This window comes from Nelumbo lutea, chromosome 1 (genome assembly GCF_056320005.1).
Source record: "Nelumbo lutea isolate HS-2025 chromosome 1, American lotus-T2T, whole genome shotgun sequence".
NCBI classification, from domain to species: Eukaryota; Viridiplantae; Streptophyta; class Magnoliopsida; order Proteales; family Nelumbonaceae; genus Nelumbo; species Nelumbo lutea.
The window spans coordinates 126,090,865-126,105,525 of record NC_142684.1 but is presented as its reverse complement, the minus strand read 5'-3'; the positions used below and the strand labels follow the sequence as shown (position 1 = coordinate 126,105,525).

At 35.5% G+C, this 14,661-nt stretch overlaps 1 long non-coding RNA gene and 1 pseudogene across 2 annotated transcripts; one reads left to right on the top strand and one right to left on the bottom strand.

Moving 5' to 3' along the window:
* Positions 1-4,423: 4,423 nt before the first annotated feature.
* Positions 4,424-6,000, top strand: LOC148877390 (F-box/kelch-repeat protein At5g43190 pseudogene; annotated as a pseudogene). Its single transcript, XR_016105284.1, has one exon. The product of XR_016105284.1 is annotated as an F-box/kelch-repeat protein At5g43190 pseudogene (transcript).
* A 4,864-nt stretch (positions 6,001-10,864) lies between these two features.
* Positions 10,865-11,788, bottom strand: LOC148877389 (uncharacterized). Its single transcript, XR_016105529.1, has 2 exons — positions 11,410-11,788; positions 10,865-11,274 (listed from the first exon to the last, which is right to left on the bottom strand). It is a non-coding gene; the product is annotated as an uncharacterized LOC148877389 (long non-coding RNA).
* Positions 11,789-14,661: the final 2,873 nt, after the last annotated feature.

Sequence of the window (14,661 nt, the reverse complement as noted above, 5' to 3'; positions counted from 1 at the left end):
TCTTGATAGAGTTTGGTATATGAAGAATGTTTCTTATGATCACTTGCATGTATTTGGATTCAAGGCTTTTGTACATGTGTCGAAAGATGAGAGGTCTAAGTTAGATATCAAAACAAGACAGTGCATCTTTATTGGGTATGGTCAAGATGAGTTTGGCTACAGGTTTTATGATCCAGTTGAAAAGAAACTTGTTAGAAGCAGATATGTGGTCTTCATGGAGGACCAAACCATTGAAGACATCGATAAGGTAGAGAATGCAAGTACCTCTCAGAGCAGTGGTGATTTGACTGATGTTGGCCCAGTTCCTTTGACACATGTGCTAGATGTGACTGAGAATGATGTGGAAGCTAATGATCAACATGGTATAGTGGATTTTGATGTTTCTTTAGATGATGATGCAGTTGAACAACACCAGGCTTCTACTATTCCATCTGATGTTTCACTTCGGAGGTCTACTAGAGACCAACAGCCTTCCACCAGGTATCCTTCTGACCAATATGTTCTTTTGACTGATTGTGGGGAACCCGAATGCTATGATGAGGCTAATGAAAGTGAGAACAAAAATGAGTGGCTCAATGCTATGAAAGATGAGATGAAGTCTTTGTATGACAACAACACCTTTGAATTGGTAGAGTTGCCTAGGGGCAAATGAGCATTAAAGAATCGATGGGTTTACAGGTTGAAGACAGAGGAAAACACACCACGATTTAAAGTTAGATTGGTTGTCAAGGGCTTCAGTCAAAAGAAAGGTATTGATTTTGAAGAAATTTTCTCACCTGTTGTAAAAATGTCATCTATCAGGACTGTGTTGAATTTAGTTGCTAGTCTTGACTTGGAAGTTGAGCAGATGGATGTGAAGACGACTTTTCTCCACGGTGACTTGGAGAAAGAAATTTATATGGAGCAGCTTGAGGGTTTGTAGATAAAGGAAAGGAGAATTTTGTTTGCAGGTTGAAGAAGAGCTTGTATGGTCTCAAGTAGGCTCTTAGACAATGGTATAGAAAGTTCGAGTCTATCATGATTCAATAAGGCTACGAGAAGACTACTAACCATTGTGTATTTGTTTAGAAATTCTCTGATAATGATTTCATTATTTTATTGTTGTATGTTGATGATATGCTCATTGTTGGTCACAGTGCTTCCAGAATTGACAAGTTAAAGCATGAATTGAGCAAGTCTTTTGCAATGAAAGACTTAGGGCCTGCGAAGCAGATTATTGGCATGAGAATTTCACGTGATAGAAAAGCTAAAAAGTTGTGGCTATCTCAGGAAAAGTACATTAAAAAGGTACTTCAGCATTTTCACATGGAAAATGCTAAAGTAGTAGGTATGCCTCTTTATGTACACTTTAAGTTATATATTTGACAGTCTCCCTCTAGCGATAAAGAAAAGAGAGGCATGCAAAGTGTTCCTTATGCATCTGCAGTTGGAAGCTTAATGTATGCTATGGTTTGCACGAGGCCAGATTTGGCTCATGCAGTTGGTTTGATTAGTAGATTTTTGGATAATCCAAGTAGAGAGCATTGGAATGCTGTGAAATGGATTATGAGATATTTCCGTAGTACTAGTGGTTTGAAGCTTTGTTTTGGATCTGAAAAACCTATGCTTGTTGGTTATACAGATTCATACATGGTCGGAGATTTGGACTCAAGGAAATCTACATCAGGCTATTTGATTACTTTTGTAGGGGGAGTTGTGGCGTGGCAATCTAGATTGCAAAAGTGTGTTGCATTATCCACTACCGAGGCAGAGTTTATTGCTATAACCGAAGCTTGTAAAGAGTTTCTTTGGATGAAGAAATTCATGCAAGAACTTGATTTTACTTAAGAAATGTACATACTACATTGTGATAGTCAGAGTGTCATTCATCTTGGTAAGAATCCAATATTTTATAATAGATCGAAGCATATTGATGTAAGATATCATTGGATTCGAGATGTTTTGAACTCCAAATTGATTGAACTTGAAAAGATTCACATTGACAAAAATGCTGCTGACATTATGACAAAAGTGGTGCCTCGAGAGAAGCTTGAACTGTGTGCCAAAGTAGCTGGCCTTAAATTTGGATAGTTGTTTTTGAAGTGTCTCCCTTCTCTCATGGGCTAGAGGGGGAGAATTGTTGGGTCCAGCCCTTTATGAGACATTGACCCATGTTACAGCCCATATTCCTTCTATGCATTGTTTTTGTCTTCAAAACCAATGTTATATCTGATTTGTGTAGTGTGTTGAAAACAGAGAGCGAAATTGGAAAAACTGTTGTAGATTTTCAGTGCGCAGTGTTCATCAAATGGCCGGAACTTTCCGATGCCCCGTCCGATCGATCTGAAACTTGGATAAAAGGTGGAAGACTCATTTCCTCATTTTGAACGGTTGGATCATTGATTGGAGTTCTTGATCGTTGGTTATTTGAGGTCAAACAGAAGCAACGCGCAGTTGGTTTGGAAAAGAAAAGAAAATAACTCGCGGCAGTCTACATCAAACACTCTGATCAATGGTCATTTGTGGTCCGATTTGGCTGAAATTTGGTGGGCTTGTTTGGAATTTACGGACCTACGATTTGAACAGTGGAGATCGGATTTAGAGCACTGGAGTCTCCATTTTGTAGCTTGAACAGTAGTCATGTTTGTGAGATTTTCTGATTGTTCTTTTCACAGCTTTTGATATTCTTGTGTGTATGTTTGAGATATGTATTTGCTGTGAGCATATTGTGGTGTTTGAGTTGCTGTAATTGTTATCTCAAGTTATTAGTGAAGATTTTAGTTGAGTCTCTTTGACCCTGTGGATTTTACCCTTCACATTGGATGGGTTTTCCACGTTAAATATCGTGTGTCTCTCTTTGCTTGACTTATGATTGTTTTTTGTTGATATTTTGCTTGGGATTGTGCTAGCTGAATATCTACAAGTTTGGTTATTTGGGAGAGAAATAATTTGTGGATAAAATTGGTTTTACCCAACATAATTAAGTTTTACTTTCTCGATTGTACTATATTGATGATGAAGAAATAAAATTTATCCCACTCAAGCATATTAAGAGGGTGAGAAAAGAATAAAAATTTGGGACAAAAAATCAGTAATAATGGATAAAAGGAATCAACTTATAAGAAAAATACGAGATCAAATATGTCTCCCACCAGATTCATCACTTCTGATCAGGAGATGTTCCAAGACTTAATGTGCTGTGGGACGTTGTGGGGAGCAGATTTGCTCTCGGGAAATACATGATTTAAAGCCGGCACATGAGAGATCTACACATGATTTAATATCGATATGGTGTCCTATGATTGGATGTGAAGTTGATTTAAAGCCTAACAAACACCGGCGTACTTGAGCAGTTGAGCTACTCCAAACGTCCGTAGCTATCCACCTTCAATCATTTTGAGAACTTTCGTCGAATCAACGACGAAAGCCCACTTCTTATTTGCTAATAGCAACTTAACAAATAGCAATCTACGTACTTGACGGTCAGGTCGTGTCTTGTCTAAAACCATTGACTCTGGTTTTACCCCAAAATTCACGCTTGAGCTTTGGAACCATAAAGTCTTCGTAGCAGATGTAAAGGAGCATTCGTCTTCCGGAATGTGACATAGAGATTGGGCTCACATTCTCATGGTCTTGCTCTCTACACTTGAGATTTGGGAGGAATCTGATTCGATCCAAGGAAACAGTCAATTGCCTAAATGGATTTGTCTTATCAGGCTACATATAGGAGCTATGAAAATTTGATAGGAGTCCTGGATTTGTTCTCACAGCGCACCTCACAACATGTTTTGGGCGGATATCATATTTATATTTATTATTAATAAAAAGTTCTCAATTCAGGAAGATTGGATCTATTCCTTCACACAGGGCGTTTCACACTGACTTTACATGCACGTCCTATCATGCATTAAGAACATCTCCCATACTTATAAGTTGTTATTCACAAAGATGTTCTCAATGCATGATGAATGTGCCTGTGGGACACCCATTCGTGAGGAACAGATTCCGTTACCAATTAAGCTCGGATCTACTCCTCACACCGATCCTACAGTATTCATCGGGAGGTATTCGAAATACATAGTGGGATGTGATTGTTATGGTAGGATGTACGTGTGAGGCGCCGTATCTAAGGAGCTGATCCGGCCTCGAGGAACAATGCCAATTCGTGAATTCACATCTCTACACCGTGGGATGTGACAGTGAGTTAGATGTGAGGTGCGCATTCTGAGTAGCAGACCCATCACTGGGGGATTCGTTTTGAACACACCAGTGCTTTAATCCGACACCGGCTTGACGTCATATTTTGTTTTTGTTTTTACCGAACACTGGCGTGTTCAAAAATCACTGGGGGTCATCAGGGTTGGGTTGTTCCTTTCCCAGTCTGCCCTATCGCGCACGTCAGTACGTCACTCAACTGTAGCAGATTCGTGTTCTTTACTCAGAATCGAATTTGCCTCGGCAAATTCTGCAGATATGGATTATTTTCCATCTGATACGCATGTAGTTATATATAAAAGAGCGAGCGAGCGAGAGAGATTCTCCTAACACATACAGATGCCTGTAATGATGTTGAATTGTAATTCCCAGAGTCTTTCAAGTACACCGGAAATGGAACCCGAAATCTGGAGCCAGTTGCCGGAAGAGCTTCTCGAACGTGTGTTGGCGTTCCTCCCTCTCAAAAACTTCTTTAATCTCCGATGTACTTGTAAGCGCTTTAATTCTCTCCTCTTCTCTCCATCTTTCATTTCTATTCACTCTAGTGTTTCTTCGTCTTCTCCTCTTGGAGACCGGGCTATAGTTCCTCCACACTTGTCGCCGTTTCTTCTACTCTCCCACCCCCAGTTTGACTACCAATTCCCTCTTTATGATTCTATCCTGGGCCGCTGGCCTAACTTATCTCTCTCTCTCACTCTTCCTTCATCCTACGTACCAGCCCACCTCCTCTCCATCTCCAACGGCCTCCTCTGCTTCTCCCACCCCAACTCATCCTCCTTCCTTGTTTGCAATCCCGTCTCCAGATCATCGAGGTTTATCGAATTCCCCGCCTACCCTTTCTCATTTGAGTTTCTTTCTCTCATTCCTTCATCAAATGGGAATGGCTACAAGATGTTCGTGCTCTCGGTTGGTTCTTCCTCGAATACTGCTTTCGTTTACGACTCGAGGGCGAATTCATGGAGCCAATTCGAGAGCTCCCGCCAGATTCTCAACAATAATTTTCACCAAGAAGGGGTGTTTTTTGATGGGCACTTGTATTTTACTACTCCGGAGCCGTTCTCTATCGTGGGTTTTGAATTGGAGACGGGGAAATGGGCAAGGCCGATCGATGCGGAGCTGCCGGGAGAGCTGACGTTCGTTCGATTGGTGAATAGCGGCGAAGGGAAGTTGTACATGGTCGGCGGAATCGGGGAGCATGCGATATCGAGGAGTGTGAAGTTGTGGGAGTGGGGAGAAGGGAATGGTTGGGTGGAGGTGCAGAGGCTACCGGAGATGATGTGCCGGAAATTCACGTCGGTTTGCTACCATAACTACGAGCACGTGTATTGCTTCTGTCACGACGGGATGGTATGTGTTTGCTGCTACACGTGGCCGGAGATCTTGTACTACAAGGTGTCAACGCGGAGCTGGCACTGGCTGCCTAAATGCCCTTCCCTGGGTGAGAAGTGGAACTGTGGCTTCAGATGGTTTTCCTTTGTTCCTGATCTGTACGCTTCGGTCTGATCAATGTGTGCGCTCTGTGCATGTGCTTGAGATCGAGAGAATGCGTTTACTTTCAGTTTATATTTTAGTTTAGGTTTATCTAATACAGAGTCATGATCAGTCAAGTTAATTTGTTAGTAAGTCAACTTGCTTGGTCTCCCTATTCTATGAGATTTGAGATAAGCTTGGGTTTTGTAGTTTCCAAATTGGCAATGGATAGAACACCTGCTCCTCGTCTTAGAATGGATAGAATCATAGAAATGAAAACTTGATTTATACGCAAGTTCAAAATTATTATAAACTTACTCTTAAATGAATATATTCCTAATGAGAGTGGTTTAAATTATTTTCTTCAATTATTTCCCTTGTATCTGGTAATTGGGGAGGAAGAAAGTTCAGCTACCTTCGTGGTTTCAGTATTGGGCTAAAACTGTGAAATCGTGAATCACGGCTTTCATATGTATTTCTGTGGCCCCGAGTTTGGATTTCTTCCTCACAGCCCCTGCACCTGCACATCGGAAATATTTATGTATTTGTGTTTTTTTATTCACTGGGAGATGCTCTCAATTAATGGCTCCAGGGCTGTGACGTGGCTGTGAGAAGGAAATCCGATTTTGATCGCTTGTGAGCTTGTCTGAATTCTGAAACCAAGTGGAATTAAGACAATTCATTTTAGGTTTCAGAGGATATATCAATGCAACCAACAGAACAGGGCATAGCAATTCATATGGATCGGGGTTAAAATAAGGCAGTTAAGAAATTTTCTCTATTTTTTGAATTTTTTATTTTTTATTCTATTTTATTTTTGAAATAATCAATGAGATGCACTGATCTCTTCTCCTAAAATTTCTTCTAAACTATTTCTCCCATTATCCCCCACTTTCTCCAAAATTATATCTAATTCCTATTTATCTCCAAAATTATCTCTAATTTAGTAGAGAGTTTCTCTCTCCTAAATTATCTCTAATTCCTATTTATCCTCTCCCCTACTTTTTATCTATATCTATCTAAAGAAAGTTTGGGTAAAAAATTTAAGAATTATTTAAATATTCTGACAAAATTATATAATAACTTTAAATTATTTATTAAAAACACAAAAGAAAATAATTTTATATTTTTACAAAATATATCATGAAATTATGTACTAACAATTTAAATTATGTTTTTCCGGATTATCAATTTAAATGCTTTTCAAATATTTAATAATATGTAATAGCTATAAATAAATAAAATTCAAATAACAAAAAAATTTAAATATCTTATAGATTATTTAAATATTTAAATAACTTAATATTTATCATAACTAGATTTTAAATAGTTAAAATAACGAAATTATGTAATAAATTTAAAAATTTTCATTAAAGTAGAAAAATAATTATAACATAATATTAAAACTAACTATAATTTAATATATATTATAAAATTAATAATGAAGTTATGTAATAATAGTATAAATTATGATTTTATGGATAATTGAATTCAATAAATAATTAATATTTTAAATATTATTTAAGTATTTAAATAACTAAATATTTTAAATACCAAAATATTTAACATAACTAGATTTTAAATAGCTAAAATAAAGAAATTATGTAATAAATTTAAAAATTCTAAAACGTATAAAAATAATTATAACATAATATTGAAATTAATAATAATTTAATATTTTTACATAATATTATAAATTACTAATTTCACTTATATTAAGTAATAATTTGAGAAAATAACTTTCAAAAATTAATATTTATTGTGTTTCAGTAATTATTTGTTGTTTTTGTGATAAATGTATTTTCAATGATTATGTATACATTTATTTTGTTTTGTTATTTAACAGAAAACTTTTAATAATTATTGGAGATTAAACTACTATTATTGAATTTTAAAAATTTAATTTATTGTTTTAATTGTATTTTTATAATAACTCATTGATTAATATTTATTACAAATTAAACTATTATTTGAGATTATACTATTTATTGACTAAGTTAATATATTTTTAGTACTTATTGTATTTTTTTCATTATCAATTTATTTTCAATAATTATTGGAGATTAAAGTATTGTTATTTATCAGAGATGAGACTATTAATTTAGCTAAAATTATGAGTATTCATAAGTTAGTTTAGTTGGGTTATAGGCTATTTGGCCAACCAAATTGACCTGGTCAGGTTGGGGAGTTGGTCAATTGAAACCGGCTGACCTTTTGTAAAAATCGATCCACTCAAGTTGTATCAGTTTGGGTCGATTTTTTGGTTTGGCTAGTCAGTTAAAAAGATTTAAACTTAAAAATTTAATTTAATTTTAAAAATTACAATGCAATTATTAAAAAACAAATTTATAAATTAGATTTATGATATAAAACATTTTAGACTAAGAAATATAGGAAATTTCCCACTTTTTTATATTAAAAATTATATTTAAAATATAAAATATTAATATATATCCATGGTTAGGTCGTTTGATTTTGGTCGGTTTACAAATGGCCAAAGTGGAACTGATCCAATTTGGTCGAATTAGGAAATTTTTTAACCAAAGCTGACCTAAAATACTAGTAAATCGACCAACCCGGGTCGAGCTGATTGGGCTGGTCAGTTTCATCGGTTTGATGAATAAACCTAATTGAAATTAATTATTGTTATTTTTGTATTATAAAAAATTTATTAAAACTAGTATATAAAATATGAATAATTATCAATTACTTAAAAAGTTGAAAATATAAAACAATTGTATACTCTTATGTGTTTCTATTAGGGTCATTTACCAGAACGCACTTTATAGTTTTCATATTACTAAAACATCCCATATATTTTACAACTTATTTACTCTTGCCACTAAGCCCATGGTTTTGTATTCCCAAAATACCCTTAACACTTTTTTGTACATAAAACAAAATTGATCAAATATAGCCAATAGAGTAGTTTTTGTGCCTTATTAAGGGCAAATATGGTATTTTTATTTTTATTTTCTTTTGATTAAATTTATTTAAATGAGCAGTAGGGTCAACACTATCATTTTCCATTGTCATCTAAAGGAAGATTGATTAAATCCATTGCAAATTATAAGTGGTGTTTTAGTAAAATGCTAACTATAGGGTAGATTTTAGTAAATTCATGAAATTATAAGGGGTATTTTAGTAAATGACCATTTCTATTATTTAGCTTTTACTTAATAAATCCCGTGCATCGCCTAGGTCCCCGCTAGTTGAAGATTAAAGAGGAAGAAGAAGAAGAAGAAGAAGAAAGAAAGAAAGAAAGAAAGAAAGCATATTTTTGAAAATTTAATGAATATATAATGATATTTTTGCATTTTCGCTTTATCCGTCAGACTTAGCTTTTAAAGTTCAACAAGGTATAGCGTTCTAATCGCATAGGATTCAGCAAATTTTGAATCTGATCCAATCATTGAAAATTTGCAACCAAATCTGGTCATCCATTTGGATTTGAAGACCTTAGATTTATATTTGAATCCTAACAAACTCATATTGGATTCAGATTTAATCCAATTCTGCTTTTATTTTTAAAATACAAAAAAGAAAGTATATTACTTTTCAACATATATATAATAAATTATGTAAATATAACAAACTGAATTTATTATATACAAATTTATATATAATATAATATATCAAATATATTTTTTATAATTTTAAATATAATTATATAAAATTTATATATTAAAACCAGTAAATATTATAATATAATCAGATTCAGATTTTAATCAGATCAGATGGGGTCAAATCCAAATCCGATCTGATTACATATAAATGTCATCCAAATCCAAGATAATTAGATCAGATGTTGAATCGGGCCTCGGATTTTGGGTATCATTGATAGGCCTAACAATATATATATATATATATATATATATACAAAAGGAATATTTAAATAGTTTTCTAAATACACATGATATATATAAATAACCATCCCTTTCTTTTTATTTTATTTAATTAATAATTTATATATTTAGGTTTTGGACAAACACAATTCTAAGAGACTGAATATCATTCCTAATAACGGGGAAAAAGAATATAGACAAACATTTTTTACTTTTGTTCATAACTACTGAAATATTTAATACAAAATTGGAGTTTAGTTTTAAGACCCTGGTGGACATAACCCTTTAGAAGTTACAAGGAAAATTAGTGCGAAGAATTTTCTCCAACATCTTTAGTTGGCATAAAAAATTAAAACTATGGCATTTTAGTAATTTTCCCAAATTTATATTTTATCTTATAGATCACATCTAAGCCTTTATTGTATATTTTACGCCTGCCCACTCAGTCTTCAAAGTTCAAACGACGATTGACACAGTTAGCTATCTGCTTTGCTATCTTGTTCTAGTAATCTGATCTAGTTAAACAATCTCCATCAGCAACCCTTCAATGAAACTAAGAGAGAGAGATCTCTAGTGTAATCCCATCATCATTTATAAACAGCTTCAACAAACCGTGTTAGTGTCCAATAAAACATGGGCATATTCAAAAAATAAAAACCAAGGTTTTTAAAATCGACCCAGAAATGAAACCGTTCTAGGCACTGTTTCCCGGTTTGGTGGTTTAACTGTTTGGGTCGAATGATTTGACCCGTGATGTCATAAATAAATAAAAAAAAACAAAAAATATTTATATATAATAAAAAATACCATAGAAATTTAAATAAAATATATAGAAAAATACAGGAAAAAAAACAACATATGAAAAAAAAATATCTAAATATAAAAATAATAAAATACTGAAAATACAAAAAAAAATCAAAAGATACAGAAAATTTTCTAAAAATATAGAAAACTTTCCAAAAAATATAGAAAAAATATGTAAGCAAGAATATGTAATGTCAAGTCATAGAACATGAACTTGTGCAACATGTGAATTACTTACAGCACTTTACAGTTGTGCACCATTATCAAAGCTTGATTTTCCAGCTAAGAACTTTGGAATCACTAATGGGGCCAGAGACAGGATCTGTTGGAATCTCATCAGCTGATTCACGAAGAATAGCATTAAACATGGCCACATCTAATCTATTCATGCATTGTTCCATCACCTGGATATCGAGAAAAAAAGATTGCCATGTCATATTTAGAACTTAGACCTGACTATATATCGATAGGGCGAAGGAGAACAGCTACTAGAATATCAGTGCAGAAAGACAGATACCTGAGTATGATATAGGAAGTGAACTCTAGAAACATATGAAAAAAGGGGCTATTTATAAAGGAATTCCATGTTCACTCTACATGTAAAAGGGTCCATGCTTTAACTATCACTTAACAGCATCCATGCAATGGTCAATCCAAACAATGCTTAATGCTTATGCACCCAGATTAGCACCGGATAATAAAGGCCAATTACAAATGGCAGCTGGGGCACTTGATTGGCGCAAGTACATTAGGAACAAATAATGAAAATATAGACTACCAGCCTAGCCAGCACATGCAAACAACCACTCTCATGGCCGCCAGCTCGAACAGGGCAAAGTTTTTCACAAGCATCCCTGAAAGCTTCTTTCCAAAGGCGTAAAGAAAAGTTCCCCTGTTCTTGGTCACCCAAACTCCTTGAGTTTGATGCCATTAGTTTATCATTTGCTATCCTGGTGGCAGACTGCATATATGGTGTTAGAGTTTGGAGAAACAAACAGAAAGCCAGGTCAGAAAGCTAGCAGTAATTCAAGATGCTTAATCTAAAAAAATCTGAAACGTTAAATTAGGGGAGAGGTGGAAAACACTTGGAATTGACCTGCCACCACACAGATTCAATTATTCGGAAGAAAATCCAGGCTTCAACCTTTTCCAATGCAGTTACAAATGTCTGCAGATCCTCCCAGTGCAGTTGGGCAATCGGGCTTGGTTGCAGGCAAATTGCCCCTAAAAGCCTGAAAGTGCTGTTCCAAGAAATTGACAGTGGGCTTGCTCGCCAATGCTCAATGCCGAGTGCCGTTGCAAGTGTTGGTGAGGGTGACTCTTTTCGCCACTACAAGCTCGTCGGTCGTCATTGGTGTGTATTGCCGTCGAATGCCGAAGGTGATGGCCATCGTAGGTGGTCGGTTGGTAGGGTGTGAGCGTTGAGAGGACTGAGGAGGGAACTCGGAAAGGGTTAGAATTCTAACCCTAAAGCTAAAGGGAATAAGGGATTCGAACTGGGTTGGGATATAATAGGAATTTTATTTTTTGTTTTTTTTTTATTTTGAAATATTAAAAATAAAAATACTAACCCACGAACCACTGTCTGGGTCGAATGGTTTAGCGGTCCGACCACCTGAGTCAACGGTTTTCTGACTTTTTCAACGTTTTTTTAATAAATTCAGCATTTTAGTAAAACTGGACATGGGGGGCTGACCGGTTACCATGATAAAAACCCTACCAAAGAGAAGATCACCTTGTCTTCTGATTTTATTTATTATTTATTTATTTATTTTTGATAGATGCCTTCTCTTTTGAACTTGAAACAAACAGAGATCGTGTCTATTTTCTTGGATGTAGATCTGTTCATGGGCCATGCTCAGGCTAGGCACACGAAACCCGGCCCATAAACAGGTGTACTTAGATGTAGTAGGAAATTCCTGAGACTTGGTTGTAGCTCATGCAATTTCCTCGTAAAACATCCAAGATGTACGGTCTTCAATGGGACCTAAACGTACAGGTGGCAATTAGGTGAATTATATTGTGGTGGGTTGAACTACAAACCCACCTGTTTACTAAACCAAAATGGTGAAGAGCATGACAATCCAGGCAGACTCAAACCTAACCCAGTGATCATTGACCTAAATAAGAGATTAGGCTCTGTTTGGATAAGCCTTTGCTTGAGGCTAGGGAGTGGAAAACAAAAATTATTTTGGGCCTTGAATAAGAATCGCTTTTGAAAACACAATAATCTAACTAAAACACTTTTAAGTCCAAAAGCATTGTTCAAAATATTGATATGTATCATATTGATACACTAAATAATAGTTATTTCGTATATAACAATGGTGGCAGGTTGTTAAATCCACGTGGTCAAAATTAGGGTGTCAATGAACCTGGTTCGTGTTGATTGGATCTTATTTGAATCAAAATCGGTTTGAACAGATTGAATAGACCAATAAAACATATTGAATTAGACCAGTTCAGAATTAACGGTCCAAAGTATTTATTGGATGGGAGACTAGACCTGGTCTATTTGTAGTTGATTTATACTGGACTAGTTCAGATTGAACTATATCCAATCCATTGCATAAGATAAGAGAAAGTTACCCCCCCCCCCGCCCCCAAAGTCAGAGATCCTATCGTCCTATCGAGTAACATTTCTGGCCAAGGAATAGTGAACCTTTCAAGTTACCCATTCATGTGTCTACGTAAAAGTTTTTTTTTTTTAATATTTGTACATTTCAAATTTGCAATTGGATCCATCAGAAAAGGAATCGAAAAAATATGAGGAATTATTTTTTGGCGGGTAACCGCAGGCCCAAATGGTGTGTTAATGTTTTTCAAGGTACAAGTGCAAGCATAAGCTGCAGAGGTCGACAACCTATAACACATTTAGGGGCCGTTCGTTAACAAGATGGAATGGCTGAAAATTGAATGGCTTATTTATTTATTTTTTTATCAATAACAGAACCTTCCAATAATATTGATTAATAAAAAAAAGACAAAACCATAAGCCATTTCACTCAGCGGATAAAAAGATTTGTATAGCAAATTTCTTAAATTAGCCGTAAAGTTTGACAAACTCTATTGTCAGTATCGTTAAATTGTGACGGAGATACACAAAAAGTAATTTTTGTCCATACGTTAAGAAAGGATAAAATTTGAAATGGGTTTACTTTGGAAATCAATTGGATTACGTCAACCCCAACCTTGCTCACTCGTTTCAGGCAATTTACGAGCAGGTTTTTGTTCTTCCATAAGGACAGTCATCATCGGTTAATAAAGGCGGCATTGGGACGACGATGAACGGATTTGTGCAACAGGCAGAAAGTGTAGAGAAGGGGTTATCGGAGATACTAAAAATAATACAGTATAAAAAGTTCGGCCGCAGTAGGAGAGACGCGCATCTTCCCGCTACAGAACTCAATGAGATTGGCGACAATTTTTGCGAGTTCCTCGCCGACAGCATCTACCAATCCACTCTCACCAAGTAATCCCCGAATAAGCTCCACAACTATCTCTTCAACTTTGCTGACATCCAATGGTGTCACACTACCGATGAAGCTCTGCAGAAAGGCGAGTGGACCTGTTCACAGGCTGGGTTGGGTCAAGTTTGGGTCAGGCTTTCTATATGTATCAATAGAATACATTCATGCTCGAGCTTGAGCCCGGCTCAACCATCGGGTCTAAGTTTTGAATCCAAGCTCGACCCTCATTTAAAGTCTGAAGCTTGAGCTCAGTCAGAAATTTGAAAATAGAATATTTTTCATTTTTAATTCAATAAAAAAGTGTTTTATTTATATTAAAAACCTTCAAAACTCAAGAATAATAAACACCTCAATATTACTTGAAAATAAAAAAAGAAGAAGAACAAAGAAAAAATATTGTATATATATTTCTTAATAAATAAAATTTACTGTTATTATTTAATATATAGTATCAAGTCAGACTTGAGCTCAGGCCAAACTTTTTTGAAAAATCCCGAGACTGGCCTGAAATTTGGGCCTAGTGCTTTAGGCCCAAACTCGAACCCGGCCTAAAATTATAACCAAGCCCGATTTATAATGGATCGGGCCAAACCAGCCTATTGGGCTATCCGGCCCATGAACAGGTCTAGCAAGGAGAGACCACCAATTTGCTTAGAGAAACCCAACAGACTCTGCGGAATTTCTTACAAGGCCTTGAGTTTTCCACTTTCGTACTTCGGAGAAGAAGAAGAGTCGTGACTCGTGAGACGTTGAATTGGAAGCGACAGAGTTCATCACCGGAAAGAAATTACTCGAGGCAACACTGGCCGACTCCCTCACGACTGTGGCTATCATATTTTGTGCATGGAATTCGAGCAACACTAGAGGCGTCACTGAAG